The sequence below is a fragment of the Arachis ipaensis genome, chromosome B09, assembly GCF_000816755.2.
Source record: "Arachis ipaensis cultivar K30076 chromosome B09, Araip1.1, whole genome shotgun sequence".
Taxonomy (NCBI): Eukaryota; Viridiplantae; Streptophyta; class Magnoliopsida; order Fabales; family Fabaceae; genus Arachis; species Arachis ipaensis.
Window position 1 is genome coordinate 23,544,640 of NC_029793.2, and position 8,553 is coordinate 23,553,192.

At 31.4% G+C, this 8,553-nt stretch overlaps 1 long non-coding RNA gene across 9 annotated transcripts; it reads right to left on the reverse strand.

Moving 5' to 3' along the window:
- LOC107618823 lies at nucleotides 3,067-8,183 on the reverse strand. Of its 9 annotated transcripts, XR_002354591.1 has the most exons (9): nucleotides 7,437-8,175; nucleotides 6,859-6,960; nucleotides 6,142-6,668; nucleotides 6,018-6,067; nucleotides 5,345-5,411; nucleotides 5,136-5,268; nucleotides 4,334-4,702; nucleotides 4,057-4,256; nucleotides 3,067-3,900 (listed from the first exon to the last, which is right to left on the reverse strand). It is a non-coding gene; the product is annotated as an uncharacterized LOC107618823 (long non-coding RNA). The 9 variants fall into 9 exon arrangements; XR_002354586.1 differs by having other exon boundaries at nucleotides 5,345-6,233; nucleotides 6,340-6,668; nucleotides 7,437-8,183; XR_002354590.1 differs by having other exon boundaries at nucleotides 5,345-6,067; nucleotides 7,437-8,183.

An 8,553-nucleotide genomic window follows, 5' to 3' on the forward strand; every position in this document is an offset into this window, starting at 1 on the left:
TATTTTTGTTTAGCCTCTAAGTGCAATTAGATGTATATCTAGTTTTTACCACAATAATAATAAAATTTTACTATAATCATCAAGTGATTGCAATAACCAATTCAAAGACAAAACTAAATAATCAATAGGTTCAATAGATCTTTTCGTCCCTTTGTCTTAACAAAAAATCTAACAAATCTTCTCTTGCCTTTAGATAAATAGACCTTTCCGCTTCAAATATATCTAGCTCAAAACACAAAATCCACAAAAATGGAATAAGCAAAAGAGGAAGTGAATGTTGCATCTTTGATTTCAAACCGCTTTTATTTTTTTTTTTTGTTTCTTCCTTTTTCTTTTGTTGGTTGTGGTTTTCTATATGGATGTCACCTTATGCAAGCCTCTTATATGCTTTCTTATGAAACAAAAAAGATTATAACTTTTGTAATAGAATTTGTGAAAAGTTTCAGCTTTTGAGTTTGGGTGTGGGTTTGGTGTGTGTGGATGCAAAAAAAGAGTGGTTGGTTGGTGGTCGAGGGTGAGTAAGTTGAAGAAGGAAGAAAGGAGTGTGTTAGTGCTACACTAATAAGGAGTTCCAGCTGTCAAGAGAAAAAAAAAGGGACAATGCATGTGTTCAAATGTAGAAGATTTTACACTAACAAATTTCAGTTGTATTTAAAAAAAACATGTTTTTGGCCAAGTACACGAAGCCTCTATCCCACATATTTATGTACTTTTTCATCTAGTCTCATTTTGGAACTGTTTCACTCTATTTTTGGTATGTTTCGACAGGATGTTGAATCGAGCTTGTATCAAGATCTCATTTTGGTGAGCAGATACAATTCTGAAAAAAAAGTAAGCTCGGCTCGAAAATTACTTAGTAATAGTGTCGAAGTGATTTGTGTCGATATTACCAGTAGCAGATTTATGATGAATAAAATAAATGAATAAATTAAGAAAAAAAGAAAACTCAACAAATGAAAGTATAAAAATTTTAATGAAAGCAAAATAGCAACAAAAGTGCAAATAAATGAAAGAAAATGAATCAAAAGAAAACAAATTAAAAATTAACTTCGAACACTCACATGCACTTGCACTCTATGTTCTTCTGTTACATCACTGTAATTGAAAATTTTATGAGTTTATGAGATGATCCGATCCGGTGTTCTTGATTGAAGTTACCTCAACCTTTCTAAATTTCTCATATTTATAGATCACAAGGATGAACTACCTCTTGAATAATCTTGACCAAGACCTATTTCTTCTTTTTTCTCAAGCCACAACTTTGTCTTGACCTTACACTTTGTTTGGATGGAAGATGGAAAATGAAAAGAAAGAAAATGAGAGGAAAGAAAATGAAAGAAAAAAAATGAAAGGAAAAGTTGATTTTTTTATGTTATTTGGATGAATAGAAAATGAATGGAAAGAAAATAAGAGAAAATTTTTTTTGTTTAAATAAAAAGAAAAGTAAGGAGAGAAAAAATTATAACTAAGTGAAATTACATTAATATCCTTTCTTATATTATATAAATAATAATATTATAATATACCAATGTATTTTTATCATTGTTTATAAGAAGAGTAAATTTATATTTTTACCAATGTTTATACTTTTCTCTCAATTTTCATCTCATGTCCGATGAAAAAAGTATTAGATGACTTCCGTACCACTTTTTTGTTTTCCTTCCAATTTTCTATCCTAATACAAACAGAAAAAAAGTTCATTTTCTATCCATTTTCCATCCTTTAAATTTCTTTGCACTCAATTTCCTTTAAACCAAACAATGCGTTAATGGACCCTCATGGTGATTCTCCACGTTTTATTTCACTTTATCCTTAAAAATCCCCACATTCTGACGTGTCCATATTTATAACGTGGTGTTTTTTTGGTTTGGATCCCGTTTTCTTGACCCTTCACATTATTAAACCTTCGACTTATAATAAAAAAAGATTTTTCTACATCTAACCATCTATGCCACACTTTCGACCCCCTATAACTTTTGATCGAATTTTTTTATAAATTGAAATTCGTGCTAACAAAACATAACATCTTTATAAATTTTATAAATAAATATTTTATCCGCAATTCAAATCATTTTTGTTTTTCAGCGAAATTCATTGTGATGTCATGAAAATTCTTATCACACATATTAAACACACAAACTATTTTAGACATATTTTAATAACTCAATAAATTATGTTTGTCATCTTAAAACAGTAATCAATCTTAAATCAACATAATTGATTCCACAAACTAGTAGACTGAAATTATATTCAAATTCAAATCCTTTTCGTTAATATATGAGCTCAATTTTTAAACTCAAATTTAACTAAGAAATCCTTTTTGAAAGGATGTTTATTGGTTTGTTAATGGTTCAGTCAAACTTACTTCTAACTATAAGTATTCTTACTAATTTCTAACCAAACGCATTTTAAAGACTTATTCGTATACCCTTAACCATATAGAAAATGAATAATGGATGAAGACCTATTAATTTTTCTTAACATAATATAGTCAACGACACTACAAGAAACATCACTTTTAGCTGCCATTTATTTTACTTTTAGCGGCAATAAAAATAGCCGCTAATACATTTACCGGCAATTAGACATTAGCCGTCTTATGCTTTGCCGCTAAAAGGTTTTAGTGGCAATTATAACATTTGCCGGTAAAGACCTTTTTAATGGCCGCAAAAAGTATATAATTTTTAGTGGCCATTTTTTTGGCAATTTATATGGCCACCAAAAGCAATTCTAATATTGCAATATTATTCACTTTTAATGGCTATTACTATTGCCGCCAAAACCCATTTTACCGGCATTATATATGGCCACTAAAAATAATTCTAAAATTGTAATATTATTCACTTTTAGTTGCCATTACTATTGCCGCTAAAATCTTAAGATTTTTTTTAATTATACTCACTCTTTTAGAAATAACCACCTATCATTTTTCTAAAATTTCAAATCATTTTTATCATTAATTATTATTATTATACATAATATAAATATACTAAAATTAATTACTACAAAATAAAATATTTCATTAAATTCAATTAAATATACACAAAGTTCTCTTGAAAAGTAATAAAGCATAATACAAATTTAAACAACATAAATACTATAAATCTATGTTACATCAATGATTAGCACATAGTTAATGATCAAAAGAAAACAAATAGAGCCTAGCACAGCCTAGCACAGATGAAGGATCAAAACCAAACAGAGACTTGAAATCATATCAAAGAATGATTTTGACAATAATATTATGGACTGACTATTGAAAGGGTTCATATGACATAAAACAATGATAAATTGGAAAGATGACAAGGAAAATAAGCAGTCACAGATACTTCAAAGATGTTTTCATCTGCTTCTTATTGCCAGTTTCAATCCAAGGTCACTATGGTTAAGAGAACATCCTCGTAACTATCAAGATACTTTGGAAACTGGAAAAGCATTTTTTAGAATTATACATGAAAATATCACTATTATTCTCCCAAATATCTTTAGCTCAATGCATAATGCAAATGTCTACATCCTTGCACATGGCTTATAGAAAGAAACAATGGCAATAATAATAATACACTGCTAAAATATACAAATTGTTTAAATAGGAAGATTCTTACCAGACATCATTAACATTGGTTGTTTCATAAAAGTTCACGCTAGATTCTTCTTGTCTGCTACGGCATGATTCGGTGTCCATAGTTTTTTGCCAAATGGAAATTTCAGCCTCCTCTGACTTCTTCTCCCAGCAAAGGAACTTAGCAACCTCTTCAATCTTTCTTTGGTCTTCCTCGAGTTCCTCCTTAGGTCTCTGCCAGTTTCTATAACTTGCCTTCCAGTTTATTGGAGGTCCCAAAAGCACCTAATAACCACCAGGTCTTAGAGCTCGGTCTACTTCAATCATATAAATTCCATCTGCAAATGAATAATGCAAAATTACGATTGTTATCATAAATAGGGTATAAAAAAACCAGATCAAACAGAATAAGAAGTTAAGAACCCAAAAATTATTGTCCTGCCTAAGTTACAGCAAATATTTCAGAGTAATCTTTCTGAATGCAAAATTCTCACCATTTGCTCCCCAAGGAATTAAGCAACAAGAACAATGAGCCATGTCGAAGGCCGCAGAAGGATAAGGTGTTTTTATGGTTCTAAGAACACCAATGACAGCAGGTACACCTCTTTCAAGAGCAAACTGTACTTGTGCTTCATGAGAATCCCTTGGCGCAAATGACATTGCAATAACATTTTATGGTATTGCATGTCACCTCCTGGAAAAGGCATGTAAATGCTTATAAGAAAATTGCTAATGATGACTTTTACTATTTTATTTGAGCAGTTGCTATACCTGTTGAAACAAGACCAATCTTGCACCAATGGTAAGGGCTTTCAAGCATTTTCCTCTGAACATTTCTCCAAAAGTAACCTCTTTTTCTTCACCTACATAAGCAAGCTCAGCCAGAATTTCATCGACTTACCGATGAGCTGAGTCCTCAACAGCTTGACCTCGAAGACGGCTCAGACAATGAATTGCGGTGCTTTTCAAATTCTCTCCATCCCCTTTTCCCTGTATAGCACATAAAATTAGCCATCTAGGAGAAGCTGGGAGCCAACACATTCCAATTCCCATTATTACTGCCAAAGGACTACTAACTCCATACATATAGCGCCACCCAGCTACCGTGTCTACCAGAAGGCTACCGATTCCATAACCTGCCTGCACAAATGATATTTGACCATTTTCTATATTACCAATTAAGTATAGAAAGGTTTTGATAGATTATTATTACTCAGGAAGCCATAATAGTAGGAGTATTGAAAGTTCTACAACTTACCACCATCCCAAGTACTATAAAGAACTCTATCCTAAAGCAAGTATTGAAGCTAAGTTATAAGCAATGTGTCTTATAGATATAGTTTTTTCGAGAGTATATTCTTCCAACGAATTCAGTAAATTATATTCTCTACCCATTTGGTCATACACCCTTCTAAGGCATTAGGTGCTGGTGCAGGCCCAAAGATCATTTACTTTTGTATATGACAATAGTAAATCCTACACCTCAAATTGCCTAGATGGTTTTTCTATCCTGATAAAGCAGAAATTAATAGATATAAACTTAGATGTATCAGTTTGGTAAAAAAGAACATACCAATCCAATTCCTATACCATAAACAAATCTCCCTATCACCAATATAGGAAGATTTGGAGCTAGTGCTGTTACGAGTGCTCTGACAAGATATAACAATGCCGCTGAAATCAGCTCCCTTCTTCTACGGCTCTACCTAAAATTGAAGTTTGTCATAAACTTTCCCAGAAAAGGGGATATATAAAATGATAACCAGTTAGAGGGATAATTACCTAGGAAGTCAGCAACATTGAAGGCCAAAACAGAACCAATTAAGGCACCATATAATGATCCACTAGTCTGCAAAAGACATCAAAATCAAATACCTAATGTTATGTTCAAGATAAATAATAATAAAAATGTACCAAAAACAAGGATCAAATTATAATTATAATAGAAACAAACTGTAGCCATAACCTAAGAAAGAACAAATTTAATTCAAACTTACAACAAGACCAACAAGAACAAATTATAATTATAATAGAAACAAACTGTAGCCACCGATCAAAATAAATAAATTAGGTAATTAAATTGAATTCATTTCAAAATAAATAAATTAGGTAATTAAAGATTATAATATTATATCCTAATGTCAGGAATATATATGAAAAATTAAGAAACACATAATTCAATTATATTGTTAATTTTGGTGCCCTGAAAAGAAAGATCAACCCAATTAGAAGTAACAAACATGTATTAAAAAGATGAGATGAATCAAACGGCAAGCTAATTTACAATTTTACATTAAAAAATATCCCAAAGCATTTTGTGCTTAGCAGTTTATTACTCATATTCAGCTTAAAAGCTTCAACACAAGAAGAATAATTAATAGTTGAGAATAGTATGTAAATCTCTATCATCAACAACATTATTAGGCTCACCATCTTGGAAAAGAAATTTTGTTACCTTATATCAATAGCCTCAAGTAACACACTAAGATAATTAGAACCTAACACCTGAAATAAGAATCTTGTTAGTTCAAGATATCTGAAAAAGGAATAATATGATGGAATATAATAAAGATCCATACTTGAACTTTTGCCACTGTACGAACATCTAGGAATAAGCTGAAATATTCAAATTCTATAGAGCAACTAATCTGGAAGCAGGAAGAATCATTGCCTACGTCAAAGCAAACCATATATAAGTCATTCACAAATAGTAAAGCACGGGAAAATATTCAAATCATATACTACAAGTTCTAGTTTAACTTGTATTGTCCATCCACCTCAAATTCTATAGAGCATTCGCTACAAGTAGTATATGTTTTCCTAATTGGATCTGTGAGTGTCTACAAAAAAAATTGGAAATATAACATATGAAGTACTAATAGAACTTTTAAAATTAATAGAAGTAAAGAAAAGAATAGATAAAAGGTGATAAGGAAAATCAAGATACCTCATATGGTGCCTTCCTAGTACTAACAGCATCATTTTCATTGAAAATGGGGATAACTCTTAAATCCAATAGTGAGTGCACAGTGTCTGAAAGTTGTTTTTTGAAACATGCATCCCTAAAGAAGCCATTCACAAGAAGTTGGGATGAAGTCACATCAAGCTGCACCAACCAAATCATAATATATCAGCATCAATAATCAATAACTAAGGAAAAAATTATATTATATGAGATTAATCAAAGAAACACTAGTTAATACATTCTTGAATATGCATAAGGATATACCAAAGAGTGATGGTTATAGATATAAAGATATTAGGAATCTATATTATAGGTTCAAATGCTTAAGCACCTGGAGGAACATGGTATCATAGAGAGAAATAAGACTACTTGCTCAATGGCTGCACATGCTTTTCCATCGAATTCACCTTGTGGCTTTTCAAGATCTGAAAAACTGCATAATAATTAATTCAATCGGTTATTTTAGGGTTAAGATTTTCTTGCTTGCTCTCTTAAACTCAACCTCATCTAAACATAAAATCCCTTAAATCTCATTGAGGTCAAACCCTAACTAAACAATTAGAAGCATGCTCAGATTGTGCTAATAAAGAAACTTGAGTAATTTATTGAAACTCAATCTTGCTGGTGCATTTTCTTCACTGTTATCAATCACTAATGATATGAAAATGAGACCTGTAGAAATCATACATCAAACTATAAGTTAAAATTGTGAAGAGGTTTAAGTTAGTGAAGTAAAAAAAGCTTAGTGTATATCTATCTTCAAAATTCAGGGGAGCGAAGCACAAATTGGTCCAAATTTTGAACAATTCACCAAACACAATCCTCATTGTCCAAATTCACGCAGCAACATATATATAAGGGAGACACAAAATTAAATGTAAGAACAATTAATTCATAATTCTAGCATACCTTGAATTGTTCTTGGTGCTCATGTACAGTGATCTGTCACTCAGAAAAGAGATCAAAGGAAATGACCGGAAGATGTGGCAGGCTTTGATGAGCTTGGTGTGCTCATCACTGATGGCGGATACCACGACTGCGATGAATTCGAAGGAAGTTTGGAAAATCGCAGGGAAAAGTGATAAAGTTGAAAAAAAAAACAAAGTACTGGAATCAGAAACTGATAAAGCATTGTTGAATCATTGAGAGAAGAAAACCCTAAAATTTTGATAACAAATTTCTAAATCACTGAATTACGGGTTTAACCTACAATAAGCGCATGCGATAGGGAACTAAGAAAAGCAGAATCCAATCTAGAAGAACAATTAACTCAGATAAAATCACAAATTGATAAGATATGAAAAAAGATTGCAGTAGAACACAAATTAAGAGTACAAGAACATAATTAAGAGGGAGATTAAGGAACCTAGCCATTTAGATTTCAATCGAAATCAGCACAAACTTGTACGAGAAAAAGATTCAAATCATGATTAAGACTGAGATGAAAAATGAGAAGAGATTCGAGCGATGAAGAAGATGGAATGATGGAGATGTGAGAGCAAGATCCAGAAAAAAGAACGAGATCAGTGCATGGTTCTCAAAGCCCATAGAGAATGAGGCACTAAGAGAGTAGTTTGAGTGAGAGTAAACAATCAGGCACTGAGAGAGGGAGATGTTTCACAGTTTTAGGGGCAGTTGCTTTTGTTAGTTTTTAAATTTTAGTATTTCTTTTAGTGGCAATAGTTTAAATGGCCATTAGAAGCTATAGTATTAATGACAAATGTACAATTGCCGCTAAAATATTGTTTTAAGGAGAGAAATTATGGCAATGATATTATTGCCACTAAAAATTTGTCGCTAAAAACCTTTTTTCTTGTAGTGCGAACATTAGTAAATAACTAAATAATGTATGAAGCACAGTTTTTTTTATTTGATTTTTATTTCATTTTATTCTTAATTGACTTATAGCCATCCATCGGAAATCTACGGTCAACTACCAACCTAAGGAGACAAGCAGGGGGTTAGGAAATATATTAAAAATATTGAAAAATCTTATTAGAAGAACGAATTTTTCAATATTTTAAAT